This window comes from Octopus bimaculoides, chromosome 3 (genome assembly GCF_046866305.1).
Source record: "Octopus bimaculoides isolate indiv1 chromosome 3, ASM4686630v1, whole genome shotgun sequence".
In the NCBI taxonomy this organism is placed as follows: Eukaryota; Metazoa; Mollusca; class Cephalopoda; order Octopoda; family Octopodidae; genus Octopus; species Octopus bimaculoides.
This window is the reverse complement of record NC_142930.1, coordinates 52,078,572-52,094,874: the sequence shown is the minus strand read 5'-3', so window position 1 is coordinate 52,094,874 and position 16,303 is coordinate 52,078,572. Positions and strand designations below refer to the sequence as shown.

Sequence of the window (16,303 nt, the reverse complement as noted above, 5' to 3'; positions counted from 1 at the left end):
ATATATATAGGTGAGAAAGTTATATATATTTATATTTACACACACATATATACACAAATTTATGTAACTGTTGTAGTCCAGTGCAGAAGCAAGATATTGTATGCATACATACATACATGCATGCATGCATACATACATACACGCATACATACATGTATTTATATATATGCATATATATATATATATATATATATATATATATATATATGTGTGTGTGTGTGTGTGTGTGTGTGTGTATTTATGCTAGTACATTATAAGTCATTAATAGTGCATTTTAAAAAAATGTTATATAAAGTTACATTATTGGCAACCGCATAGCCTTCCGGGTAAAACATAAAAATGCAAGTCCAAAACTGATAGTTAGACGTTCATGTGCTATAAGAAGCTTAGTTGCTGGAATATTTTGATTTAATCGCGTATAGAGCATCGTGGTACCTTTTAATCATTAGGTGCTCTACGTCGATAATAACTGATCTAAGCAGTTCCAGTTAAGAGGATAGTCGTTAGGACTTGTACAGTAGCACTGTAAAGATTTTCGGGATAGATAAGGTATATAGTTTTCATTAAACAAGGTGGAGAATGTAGTAATCAAAATGTTGTAATCCTAATTCTATCTTACAACGACTCATCATTTTAGCGAATGTACAATAAATGCTAGCGTTCCTAACATAAGAGAAAATATAGGATAATATTGATATCATGATTTATCTAGAATGCATGTGAGCAATATTGTAAAATGCAGGTATTACATTGATTATAGCATATTATTGTAGAATGAAATAACACTAAAACGAATTGGGATCCAATAGTAATGGGCATGCAGTTTCATACGGATTTATTGAGCGTTTAGTGGTTGGACTAAGTTAATATTGATGATTACTTCTGTTAATAATACGATTATGTTGAGCGTTCGTTCAAGCGAACATTTATGCACGAGAGACTTGGCTTGCTGACTGTCTGAATCATCATCATCGAAATAATCGATGAAGGCATGTACATTCGTACATACATACATACATACATATATACAAACATACGTACATACATACATATGTGTGCGTGTGCATGTGTGATGGGCGTGCGTGTGGTAGTGTTGGTGGTGGTGGTGGTGGTGTGTGTGTGTGTGTATGTGTGAAAAACAGGCCATGTAAATTATATGTCAAAGGAAGAAGCATTCAGTATAAAAAAAAATAAGATCAAGAGTTAAAATATATGTTTGTAAAACTTGTTATAATCCATCAAGTTATACTAAAGTGGAGAAGGAAAAAAAGACATATACAGCAATCTTGAGTGCGATAAATGGCAATATCCATACGTTTGTATGTATATATTACATATAATCTATACGTAATATGTATACATGTGTATGTTTGCATTATTTTCTAATCAGTCCTCCTGCGTATTTTTGAATACGTTTTAGTTTCAGTTAATATTCCTACTTGATATAGTAATACAGAAAATACCGAAAATCGACTCCTTTGTTCAGTATATATTTATATAACCAACATCTAAATTTCTAAACGTTTGTAAATTGCAGAGATTGAGTGTTTTGATGTGAATGTAATAGTGTGACACAGGTCAACTTTGGCTCCACAGACGTCGAAGGAAAGTCATTCTTTTCTTTATTATTGCTTCATTTGTAAGAATATATATAACCACATTATTATATATATATATATATATATATATATATATATATATATATATAAAGGCAAATATGTCAATAACATTATGCTATTGCTTGCACCATATCAGCTTTGTTGGATAAAACACAATTGTTTGTAATTAGGCACAACACCCAGTAATTTTGAAGGGAAGGGGTTTAGTCGATTACGCAGACCTCAGTACTGAACTACTACTTTTTATCGACGTCGAAAGGATGAAAGGGAAAAGTAACTTCGATGGTATTTGAACTAAGAATGTTAAAAGCTGGGACAAATTCCACAAGACACTTTGTCTGTGATCTAACCGTCTTGCTAATCCTCCGTCCTTCTGACAAAATGTATTAATGAAGATATTCTTGCTATGAACATATTGTTATTCACAAGAGCGTAAGATGTTATCTGACAGATTTTTGTCTGCATTTCGTTGGAGTTGGGTGGGAACTGCGTAGAGGTTTCTCTGTGATACGTAAACCAACTTTAAATCTTAAATGTATTATCATTTTTTAGAGTACAGTAATGCGTTTCAGTCAACCACAAAAATGAGATTCCAGTGGAAAATCATGAACTTTGTGATGTGGCTGATTAGCAGAATCATTAGATATCGGTCACATAATATTATGCTGTTTAAATAGTTCTCTTTACGCTTCGAGTTCAAACCTTGCCGGAATTGAAACTCTTTTAATCCTTTCGGACTCAATAGAATAAATACTGGGTGGTATAATCAATAGTTTTTTTTGGTAATATTTGTGAGGAGAATTTTGAAATTAATATTATATAATATTATATTACATAAAATGATCAAAGCACAAAATATTAGTTTGACAATCTACCGGTCTGACATATTTTCATATATTTTCTAATATTATTTGCCTCTGGTTGAGATTTTGTTAATAACAACAGTTACAAAAATTGAATTATTTCTGTTTAGTCCCTAAGAATTTGGTGCAGTTCTTGGTAGATTAAAATAGACATTCTTTGCTAACGAAAATTTAGTACTGTTCAGTCGTGTCATACATCAGAAAAGATTACCACCTTACCACCACGTGGTTCTGGTGCAATCTGATGGCATAGGGACTTTGGGTGTGTGCCTTCTAATATACCGTAAGACTCAGCAATACTTTTCGAAATTGATATGTAGAAACAATGGATAAATTCCAAGTATAAATGTGTGTGTGAGTGCGGGCATTTATATATGCTGAGGATGGATTTGTGAGTGAGTGGGTGAATCTGCAGTTGTGTCTCCTAGTGACAACTAACGCGTTATGCTGTATCCGGTTTTGTAAAAACAGTAAAGCATAGCCATCCGATAAACAATCGATGAATTAAGTTCCACACTAAAGTAAATACTAGGATCGATATATTTCGCAAAAAATACTTGAAGGTTGATGGTGAACAACACAACCAGAATCGGATGAATGAAATTAGTAGAAGAATAAAAGGAGAAGCATGCACACACACACACTCACACAATCGTGCACACACGGACAGGCTCGTAAACATGCACGCACACACGTGCACGCAGACACACATATGTATATTTTATATTTGTATAAATATATGTATATATGTGGATGTGTTTGTGTGTACAGAGACAATTTCTCGACACTGCTATATTAGTCCGGATAGAATATATATGTATATATATGCATACATATACATAATTTCATTACCATACACACACACGCACACACACACACACACACACACACACACACATATATATATATATATATCTGTATATCAATATATGCATATATATATATATATATATATATATGTACTTATAAATGTATATATACATATATATATATAAGTTTATATATATATATATATATATGTATGTTTGTTTGTGTGTCTGTGTTTGACCCCCCAACATCGCTTGACAACCGATGCTGGTGTGTTTACGTCCCCGTAACTTAGCGGTTGGGCAAAAAGAGACGATAGAATAGGTACTAGGCTTACAAAGAATAAGTCCTGGTGTCGATTTGCTCGACTAAAGGCGGTGCTCCAGCATGGCCACAGTCAAATGACTGAAACAAGTAAAAGAGTATAAGAGTATACATATATGTAGACATATATATGTATATACACATATATATATATATGTATGTATATATACATATATATATATTTACATATATATGTATATATGTATACATATATATGTATATATATACATATATATATATGTATATATATATAAATGTATACATATACATATATATTTATATATATACATATATATTTATATATATACGTATATATGTACATATATATGTATATATATATATGCATATATATGTATATATATGTGTATATTTATATATATATATACATGTATATATATATACATATGTGTATATACATATATAGATGTGTGTATATATATATACATACATACATACGAGTGTGTGTTTTTGTGTGCAAGTGCAAATACACAGTAACTTGGTATTTCTGGTTTAATGCGGATTGTAGACCTTTAATAGATATTCTTTTGCTTTTTGTCATTCTAGATGTTCTTATTTAATTTGGAAAAATGGTAATATTTTGAAGAAGTACAGAAACCCATATTTCCTCAATACGATATTCTTTTATCGAGAAATTCCTGTATTTGTTACTGCTTGTATCCTGTTCTGTTGCTTATTTACGATGACTCACTCCATTAACCTTGGTTTCACATATATATATATGTGAAATTTGTTTACAGGTTTTCTATGTGAATGAGGGATTAAGTTAGACCGGAATAATTAATAACAAAAGTGTTGTAGAATAAAGCAAGTAATTTAATCAGAAAACATAAAACTTTGGTCTGTTCCCACAACATCTCTGGATTATATCTCGATTCGTTCATGATCGCATGTGATCTATGAAAGATCTACGAAATTCAATTTTCAGACAATAATATATTTTTATTGTTGATAGGTACAGAGGTAGGTGTGTAGTATGAAGTTTGCTTCCGAACCATATGGTTCCACAGTCAGTCCCATTCCGTGACAACATAGGCAAGTGTCTTCTAATCTACCTCTGAGCCGACCAAGTCCCTGTGAGTGGATTTGTCAAACGGAAACTGACCACGTGACATCGGTGGTCACAATGCATTTTGCATCATTTTAGCTTTCGAATGACGCCACCTCGCTTGCTAGGCGAGCAAGCCAACAATCTCCCCTGATCAAAAGGAGGAATGGAGCAGCGTGAAATGAAGTGTTTTCCTGAAGAATACAACGCGCCGCCCGGTCTAGGAATCGAACCCATGAGCTAGCAGTTGTGAGGGAAACAGCCTAACCACTAGGCTAGATATTCTTTTGCGTTTTGTCATTCTAGATGTTCTTATTTAATCTGGAAAAATGGTAATATTTTGAAGAAATACAGAAACCCATATTTCCTCAATACGATATTCTTTTATCGAGGAATTCCTGTATTTGTTACTGCTTGTATCCTGTTCTGTTGCTTATTTACCATGACTCACTCCATTAACTTTGGTTCTGCTTGACGGATATTGTTCTAATTATCTTGTAGAATTTAATGCTGTGATTTCATTCGTTTCGTATTTCATATCTGAAATAACCTGGATTTATTTATCATTCTTGAAGTTTTATATTTCTCTTTATTCAATAAAAACACACGCCCGGCTACAACTGGGGAAATGCCTTTTAAGTTTCTTGCCAGTTCGCCACGCACGCACTATAGAGACAATCTAAATTAACTGCACCACACAACACATACTCATGCGCACAGCACACACGCACACAACACACACGCGTGCACACAACACACATTCACGCACAAATCAAGCTGAGAAAGCATTACAGACCAATAAAAACCAACCAATCACTTTGGGCAAGTTTCTTCTATAGCTTGGAGCCAATCAATACCTTGTGACTGGATTTGGTAGACGGGGACTGAAAGAAGCTCGTTATATATATATATATGTATATATATATATATATATGAATGTGTTTGTGCACGCGCGTGCTCTTTTTGTGCATGTTTATCTTTTTCTTTGCCACCCCCCACCTATCGCTCGACAACTGGTTTTGGTGTGTTTATATTCTCGCAATCAAGCGGTCTGGCAAAAGAGCGCAATAGAATAAGTTCCAGACTTAACAAAAATAAGTAGTGGGGTCGATTCACTCGACTAAAAATTCTTCAAGGTGGTGCCCCCCAGTATGGCCGCAGTCTAATGACTGAAGCAAGTAAAAGGTAAAAGAAAACAAAAGATAAATACTTCGCACTAGTTGCAAGTAAACACCACTCGTTGATATTTGATATAGAAAAATGAGGATAAAAATGGCGTAATAATGTCAATATCAGTCTCATCGTTCATGGGTATAAGGAAGTGTCTTCAACATGCATGGACTCCATTACACTTGAAATAGATGATACCGTTTAGGATTGGAAACGATGAGGATGGATTTCTCCTGTAAGGAATTTATGTGAAATTCTAAAATATACAAAATATAAACTAAATATAAAGAAGAAACTATTACACACACATATACGTGCATGTTTATGTGTACACACACTCGCGCGTACATAAATATATATGAGAGAGAAAAGAAGAGAGAGCATGTGTGTATGTATTTGTAGACTGTTAAATTCAAGCATCTTTATCTCTGCCTTGAATTTATCTGGTCAAGTTAGGGGCAGTTACTCTTGATATCTCTAAGGCGTTTGATAGGGTTTGGTATGTTGGATTTCTATGGAAGCTCCAATCCTTTGGTGTGTTATGTTTCCTTTATGACTCGTTGAGTATATCTTAAATATATATATATATATATATATAGATATATATCATGTTCTTAAGAACGAAATGCCCGATTTTAACTGAAAGTTTATTTTACTTTATCTCAACAAAGAGCAATGCAGTTAATCATCGGTAGCTTATTTATGCCGGCAGTGAAGAATTCTGGAGTGCAAGAGGTAATGAAATCACGAAAGACTGTTTGTGCATCTTCTTCAGATTTGAAGGTTTTTTCTTGCAAAGAGTTTTCCTTGCAAAAAAACGTGATAGTCAGTTGGTGCAAAGTCTTGTGAATACGGTAGATGACAAAGTACTTCCAAGTTCAGTTCCTGTAACTTGACTAGCATTCTTTGTGCAATATGTGATCGACCATCGTCTTGCAAGAGAATTGGCCTGTCTCTATCGACCAATCTATGTTACTTAATTGCAAGTTCACTCATCATTTCATCCAATTGGTTAATGTGTACATCCGCTATAATTGACTTCTCAGGACTCATGAAGCTGTTGTGGATGACACCAGCGCTGGATTACCAAATCCATCTTAACCAACGACTGTGCAGAACGGTTGCTATTGTTGAAAAGAATCTATTTTTCATCACACGTAACAGTACGATGCAAAAATGGTTCGCTTTTATGCCCTGACAGCCAAGAACAGTAACTTTCAAGACGACGTGTCATTTGATACTCGTTGAGTTTGTCTGGTACCCACTCGTCTAGCTTCTTTTCCTAGCCGATACAGCTGGAATCGAAACATCAAACCTTGTTGCTAACTCACTGGTAGTTTGAGATATATCCGCTTCCATTAATTTCCAGCTCATCATTATCTACCTTGGTCACAGATCTACTACGGGACTGATTTTAAAGAGTCAAGCTACCAGACCGGAACTTCTCACACCATCGGATTACAGTGCGCTCAATCGCCACATCTTCACCAAACACCTCATTGATGTTTCGAGGTGTCTGGGGTGCATTGGTTCCACGACGGAACTCATATTCATAAACAACACAAGTTTTTGATCAATCCGTGGGTCCACAAAATTGATTTACAAGAGGTAATTCACAACATAATCAGACACCAGCAATTGCATTTCGGAAAGTGATGATGTAACTCTTCAATGTTTTAAAACAAAGAATTGTCAGGATAAAACATTAAAGCTAACGACTGTCATATTTGGAGCATAAGAAATTCGGACATTTCATTCATAATGGCTTCACACACATACACACACACACACACACATACTTACTTTTCTACTCTAGGCACAAAGCTCGGACTTTTGCGGGAAGGGGTCAGTCGATTAGTTCGACCCCAGTACGCAACTGGTACTTAATTTATCGACCCCGAAAGGATTAAAGGCAAAGTCGACCTCGGTGGAATTTGAACTCAGAACTTAAAGACAGACAAAATAGCGCTAAGCATTTCGCTCGGCATGCTAACGTTTCTGCTGGCTTGCCGCCTCACACACACACATATATACGACAGGTTTTTGTCTACCAAATCCATTTACAGGGATTTGGTCGGCGTAGAACCATTCGATTGCGAAGTAAACTTCTATCAACAAAGGGCGCCTATATTTATACAATCCCATCACACGCACAGACTCACACGCGCGCTCACACGCACACACATAACACTTATACAAACATACACACACACACACTCATATAAACAAACAGGCATCGATTTTCAAATGGTGGTGGGGACAAAATACATACCAAGGATACGCACACATAGATACACACACAGATGCAGACAGATACAGACAGACACAGACACACACATATATGCCCATGTTTGCATGTGCAGCTGTCTCGATAGGTGTGTGCGCAAATGTATAAACCCGTAGGCATGCACATACATATCTTTCCACGCAATTTCACATTTATAACGGCAAATCGTTTTTCTCCCATTGATACGGGATAATCTGATTACGTTAACACATGACATGCATAGTTTACACCAACAATATTATGATGAAGTGTTTAGGGAAAAATAGTAAATAAAAAAAAAATCTTTAAAAACGTTTCCGGTGTTAAAAATAAGGCAATAACAATAACGTGTGAGAGTAAGTGAAAAGATAAAAGGAAGAAAAATATTATGTATCTATACCTGCATGTTTTGGACGTACACTACTTGCCTAAAATGAAATATTTCCTTCGTGCGCTTCTTTTCTTGTATAAGAGATCATGCAGCATATAAGCTGATTGACTTAACGTTACTTTTATTTCGGGTAGTTGTTATATGTTGCACATAGTTTCTAGTTATCACAGTTAATTTCGTGTTATTGTAGTGTCCGCAATTCAAAATTTCCATTGGTAGATATTTAACATATTTGTTCTTAATACGCTTTTGTTATTTAATCAGTGTTTGGAAGCGCAGTGCTCACGAGCCTTTATAGTGTCCTAAGAGATGGATGAGAACCTGGGAGGAGCATATCCTCATATACATGACCCAGGTCGAATGATTATACTTGTGTGGTTGCTGTTAATGCAAAAAGACAGGAGTAATGTCAATTTGCATTCTGTGTTCGAATGTTTGTGCGCTCGACTTTGCTTTCTGGCTTTCTGAGATCGATGAAATAAGTACCGGTCAAATACCATTAAAAACTGTGCGTTATCCAAAACCTCATGGACCTTGTGCTATAATACATATCCTTATTTAATCTCTTAAACCAGAAAAGCACTCAGGACAGCCTCTCTTTTGAAGCGGTTATCTAGACATTGCTATCTAGTCTTAAACAGTTTGACAAGTAGCATGACTTCGTCAGTCATCTTCTATCAATGGACAATTTAGAGATGTCGTTAGTGAAGACTCAGGTTGGTTCATTAGAGCTTTATTCTCTAGAAATTCAATGGATGCCATTGGTAACTTTCATGATATATAGTGCAAATATGTTGGATTGCATGTAATTTGGGATATTTGCAGATCATTAATGCAATTTTGATAATAAAATATTTGTGGTTGCGTGCGCATGTTTGACTTTTAGCTACAAGGACACTCTGAAATTAATCAAACTACAATAATATCTAGTGCAATGATATTCTTCGCATAGATTCTAATATTCTTGCTTCAATGTCTGTATGGTTTGAAGGAGACACGTGTATATGACTTATCCATATATATATATATATATATGTGTGTGTGTGTGTGTGTGTGTGTGAAATTTGTTTACAGGTTTTCTATGTGAATGAGGGATTAAGTTAGACCGGAATAATTAATAACAAAAGTGTTGTAGAATAAAGCAAGTAATTTAATCAGAAAACATAAAACTTTGGTCTGTTCCCACAACATCTCTGTATTATATCTCGATTCGTTCATGATCGCATGTGATCTATGAAAGATCTACGAAATTCAATTTTCAGACAATAATATATTTTTATTGTTGATAGGTACAAACGTAGGTGTGTAGTATGAAGTTTGCTTCCGAACCATATGGTTCCACAGTCAGTCCCATTCCGTGACAACATAGGCAAGTGTCTTCTAATCTACCTCTGAGCCGACCAAGTCCCTGTGAGTGGATTTGTCAAACGGAAACTGACCACGTGACATCGGTGGTCACAATGCATTTTGCATCATTTTAGCTTTCGAATGACGCCACCTCGCTTGCTAGGCGAGCAAGCCAACAATCTCCCATGATCAAAAGGAGGAATGGAGCAGCGTGAAATGAAGTGTTTTCCTGAAGAATACAACGCGCCGCCCGGTCTAGGAATCGAACCCATGATCTAGCAGTTGTGAGAGAAACAGCCTAACCACTAGGCTACACACACACACACACACACACGCACACACACACACACACACACACACACACACACACACACACACACACACACACACAAACACAGACAAACAGTGGTTCGGTAAAAGAGGTTATTCTATGTACCAAGTGTGAAAAATAAGTACTGCGATCGATTTGTTTGACTAAAACGCTTCAAGTAAACGATAAGAGACAGAAGTGAGATATAAAACACACACAAAATAACATACTAAACAGATTCTGTTTTCAGGTAAACTGTTTTAATTGCGATTGGTCCTACATTTTGCAGCTTGAAATCAATATACACACCCTTTTTTAGTATCTGAGACAACCCTCGAAGGAAAATCACTTGCATTGCCGATGTAACTGAATTCAAATGATTACTTTTGATAAAATGCAAATACATGAAATGGATTAATGTAGTTCAAAGTCATCGAGTATAATTTTAGTTTTACTTTCATTGAATTTCTGAGCTACCAGAAAATGCTCATGCATTAAGGAAAGGTTGTCTCAGAATGGTTTAAATATAATTCTGCTAAGGCGCAGGAGTGGATGTGTGGTAAGTAGCTTGCTTACCAACCACATGGTTCCGGGTTCAGTCCCACTGCGTAGCACCTTGGGCAAGTGTCTTCTACTATAGCCTCGGGCCGACCAAAGTCTTGTGAGTGGATTTGGTAGACGGAAACTGAAAGAAGCCCGTCGTATATATATGTTATGTATATATATATGTGTGTGTGTGTCTGTGTTTGTCCCCTAGCATTGCTTGACAAACGATGCTGGTGTGTTTATGTCCCCGTAAATTAGCGGTTCGACAAAAGAGACCCATATAATAAGTACTAGACTTACAAAGAATAAGTCCTGGGGTCGATTTGCTCGACTAAAGGCGGTGCTCCAGCATGGCCGCAGTCAGATGACTGAAACAAGTAAAAGAATAAAAGAGGAACTTATTCCAGCATATTAGAATTTAAGTTAAAAAAGAAAACAGCAAAAGAAAAAGAAATCATTATACTAACACACACTATCCATTTGGAGAAGATAATAGGCAGACACAAATATGAATATTTCTCTCCTGAAGTGAGTTTTTAAAATCAATTATTGAAAGAACAAAAAGAAAACAAAACAAAAGAATGCTAGCATGTATGACATTAAAATGTTATTCCGAACTCGTTTAGTCGATACAAATTAGAATGTCAGTTGATCGTGATAGGAAAATCATGAGCGAAAATGTATTTCTATGGGTTGCATACTTACATATACACGTCGTATATACAAAGCTACGCGTATTCATACATACACAGACACAGCAGACACACACACACACACACACACACACACACACACACACACACACACACACACACACACACACACACACACACACACATCTGCACTGCTTCATATTGGTTCGAGAACGATATAATGGAATCGAATGCACCCCATAGTGCAGAGGAAACCTCATCAGGTTAAATCAGGTTACATATATTAAACGTGGACCGCGGAATTCCTTACGTAGATCCTGCGATAAAACTGAAGTAGCCCGGTTGTCGCCTGGTAGCCGTGAGTGGTGAATGTGCTCTCAAGGCACACTGCTAGGGATTTACCTAAAACAAAATTTGGATACTACATTTTAAGGTCTTCTAGCTAAACTTTAATCTTAAATACAACATATTCACATACATACATACATACATACATACATACATACATACATACTTACATGCATACATACATACATGCATGCATACACACACATACATACATACTTACATACATACGTACATACATACATGTGAGTGTGTGTATGTCTCTGTGCGTGTGTGTGTTTATTTGCACGTGTGCGTGTGCGCGCGTGCGCATGCGTGTGTGCAGAATCTTTTAAAACCAGGCACATATATATAAGCATTATCCAAGCTTAATTAGATTTCCTTTGAAGAAAACCAAACAATATCCATGCAAATATGGGCTTCTATGAATCACACAACACTTTACACTTTACAAGTACGAAGGACAATTGAGGTTAAGACTAAGACAAAAGTAATTCACAATCGAGCATAACATATGTATATTCCCATCATCATCTGCCCAAATCGATATCACCATAGTGTGTGTACGGATTTAAATAAATGTATACACACATACACACACAAACAAACAAATAGATTACGCAAACAAGGCCATGAACCGCGTACAAAGAGCGGGAAAGACAAAAACACTATCTTAAATACGCTATACAGCTTCTGACATTTTGAATAATAAAACAAGTGAAACGAACTGGAAATCTTCATCCATTTTGGATGCCTTGAATCACTGATTAGAACTCGTATCGTTCTGTAAACATAATATCTATCAAATAAATACGAAATACAACATTGTTTATTTCTTCCACATAACTAAAATAACTTAATCGAGAGACCAATATCTCGGTCATAATGCGTGAACACTTAATGTACTTCACTCATAAAATCACGTTGTTTACACCTTTCCACACATTTCCTTCATTATTCCCGATCCTCTTTTTACTTGCAGTTGGCAGCATGAAAAATTGCGTTTAAGGAAATTGATACATACATACACACATACTGCCCCTGATCATCGCCGCCGCTGGCTCGCTCGAATGCGGTGGTGGTATCGAACGCACGATAAACCTGCGATCCATCCAATTCGTAAGCCGCGGCCGGGCCCCCTCGCCTTAATCTTCGTCGGCCCTCTAACATTGCAGCAGCAGCAGCGTGTTCGCTCTCGCTGTCGACCGCACAACCTTCATCCAGCCGGCGCCCGCCCGACAACCAGAGCGCTCGGCCGACGGTGCTACACGCTTTGCGGCTCCACGACCCTCTTTTCTCTCTTCCTTCTCTTTATTTCTCTTATCTATGATCCTTACTCAACCGCCGTTGGCACGGAATACATACATATATACATGCATACATGCATACATACATACATACATACATACGTGTGTGTTTGTGTGTGTGTGTGTGTGTCTGTCTGTCTTTGTGCGTGTGTCTCTGTGCGATTGTGTGTCTCTCTCTGCACGTATGTGTGTGTGCGCGTGCGCATGCTTGTGTGCAGAATCTCTCAAAACCGAGCACATATATATAAGCATTATATATATGCTTTATATAAGCATTATATATATATATATATGTATACACATAATATAAGGATCAGCAAAAGTTACTTCACCAACATACTGAAAATTTAGAAATAACAGTAAAAACTACTAATTCTAACTACAATTAAGTCTCCATCGGATAGCGATATTCATGATTCACACAGATAAAAGAGGGAACCCAAACAAAACAAACCTGCCGTTAGTCAATCATGTACGACGTTCCGTGTTTAGAATTTTATAAAAATCCGTTACACTCTTCAGCAATCCCTGCCCTATATATATATTTATATATAAGCATTATATATATATATGTGCGTGTGTGTGTTTATATATATATATGTATATAAAATCTTTTGCAAGAAGATAAAAATTTCAGTTGTCAGTACTTTACATCCGAAAACGAAATGGTGCTTACAGTGATTTATAAGACTTAGATGGGATAATAATAAAAATTGTAATAAATAGAAAAAAATATAATAAAAATAATACGATATAAAATGCAAAGGAAGTAAGATATAAGAACATGAAAACCGTGTATGCGTGTGTATATACACGTATTCGAGGAAGAATAAATAGAGTTCAGTAATACGAGATGAAGGTAAAATTAGTTAAAAATCATGAAAAGGAAAAAATCATTTAAAATGATTTTAAGGAACTGTAGTGACAGTCCGTATTCCGCTCCATCGATTAGTATTTCTTTCTTCAGGGTTTACTGTTTGTGGTAAGGTTCAGTTAAAATTCTACATGATGAATTCCTATTGGTGGGTGGATGTCGAATGATTAAAAATATAACTGGCGAAATTGATACAGGATCATCCAAAGTTTATAATGAGTAAATTATCGCCGTTTTATATTTTTATTTCGCACATGTGCATTGTTATTGATTTTGTCAACTACACAGTAGAGTCAGTTGGGCACCGTCTGGTAGAAAAACAGCACCATGATGCAATTCACTGCGAGAAATTTGGAAACGACATGCTGTATTGATTCGGTTTCGTGCCGGAAGCTCCAACACGAACATTTTAGAGAGTTTGGTTGTCAATCTGACAACAGTGCAGAAGATTCGAAAAGAGTTAGATGAGTCTAATGGCGAATATGAAGGTACAGTAGTTCGGAAAACTCAGTCTAATAGTTCTGATAAGAAAAGAATTTGTTGGTGTGATCCAGGCCATAATTGGCAACGATCCCTCCCAGTTAAACAGGTCCATTGCCAGGGACACGGGAGTGGCAGAGTTTCTTATCAGGCAGTTAGTGCTTGAAGACATTTGGTTTTCCTCATACGAGATGGGAAAGGACCAATTTTTATTCCAAGCCATCAAGGACAAGAAGAAAGACCGCGCTACGAAGCTTTTGAACAAACTCAAGCACGCTCTCCAACCGAACATGCTTTGGTTTTTCTTAGACGAGAAAAATTTCTGCCGTGTCTCCAAAACATGTACCGAGAGTGATAAAAAACAAACATCCAGTCAACATCATAGTGTTTGGAGTGATCACTAGTGATGGCGAAGTTATGCCTCCATTTATCTTCCCACAAGGCCTCACAATCAACAAGGAGGCCTGCATCAAGTGCCTGGAGGAGCTGATGCTGCCCTGGCTGAGGAGGATGGCTGCTGGAAGACCCTGTGTCCGGCAACAGGACTCTGCACCCAGCCACACATGCAAGAGAACCCAGTCATGGCTGTCGGACAATTTCTGAGACCACATCACCCTAACATCTGGTTGCCTAATTCCCCAGACTGTAACCCTCTTGATTATTATGTGTGGGGCGCAGTTGAATGAGAGACCTACAAAACTCTTTGTAAAACAACAGATGACCTGAAGGCAAGGATTATGGCAGCATTCACCAACTTACACTAGGAGACTGTTCAGAAGATTTGTAAGAGATTCCAAAGTCATCTGGAGGCCGTGGTTAAAGCCAATGGAAATTTTATTGAATAAATTTACTTTTTACTATTTCAGGATATTTTTATGTAATTTTGGTAAATATATCTCTTAAAATGTAATGTTAGTGCTATTTTGCTTTTTGTGTAATTTAGACGACAATTTATTCACTGCACCCTTTATATATACATATAACAAAACCTGGAACATTTTTTTGTATTATTTATTCACCATTACACATGTTTAATTTGCTAAAATAGGGGTTACAAAATTGTACATATTGGATAAATATGTAAAAAAATTCACATTAGAAATTCATAATAGAGAGAATAAAAATAGGACACAACTTGGTCTTTGAATAATTGGGAGTTGCCACAAACGTGAAAATATGCATGCATTATTACACACACACACACACACACACACACACACACACACACACACACACACACACACACACACATTTGCGCACGCACATATATGTATAAATGTATGCGTATGTATTGCCCCAGTTTTCAGAGACGCAAAATCTTGTTTGATATATAAGCTGCTGTTAATCAAAATGTGATCATCTAATTTCCGTATATTTTTTATCGAATAATGGCTGTGTCAAGAAGCTCGCTTCCGAACCACACAGTTCCGGGTTCAGTCCCACTGCGTGGCACTTTAGGCAAATGTCTTCTACTATAGCCTCGGGCCGACCAGATCCTTGTGAGGGGATTTGGTAGACGGAAACTGAAAGAATCCCGTTGTGTATATTATATATATATATATATATATATATATATATATATATATATATTTATGTGTGTGTTTTGCGTCTGTTTGTCCCCTTCATCACTTGACGACCAATGTTGGTGTGCGTACGCCCCCGTAACTTACCGGTTCGGCAAAAGTAACCGATACAATAAGTATTAAGAGTATAAAGAATAAATCCTGGGGTTGATTTCTTCGACTAAAAGGCAGTGCTCTAGCATGGCCGCAATCAAAATACTGAAACAAATAAAAGAATATAAGTATAATATTCTCTTTATTAGTCAGATATACCTAAAGTAATGGATCCAATATTTAGGCGACCGTTATGCGTTGTATTGGCTGCTGGGTATTTTTGAACAACAACAGTGTGAGAGCAACTCTGACTTGAAAA

At 36.4% G+C, this 16,303-nt stretch overlaps 1 protein-coding gene across 10 annotated transcripts in view; it reads left to right on the top strand.

Moving 5' to 3' along the window:
* The window catches only part of LOC106881053 (protein O-mannosyl-transferase TMTC4), a 297,366-nt gene that overhangs the window by 101,561 nt on the left and 179,502 nt on the right, over nucleotides 1–16,303 (top strand). The window lies entirely within an intron of this gene.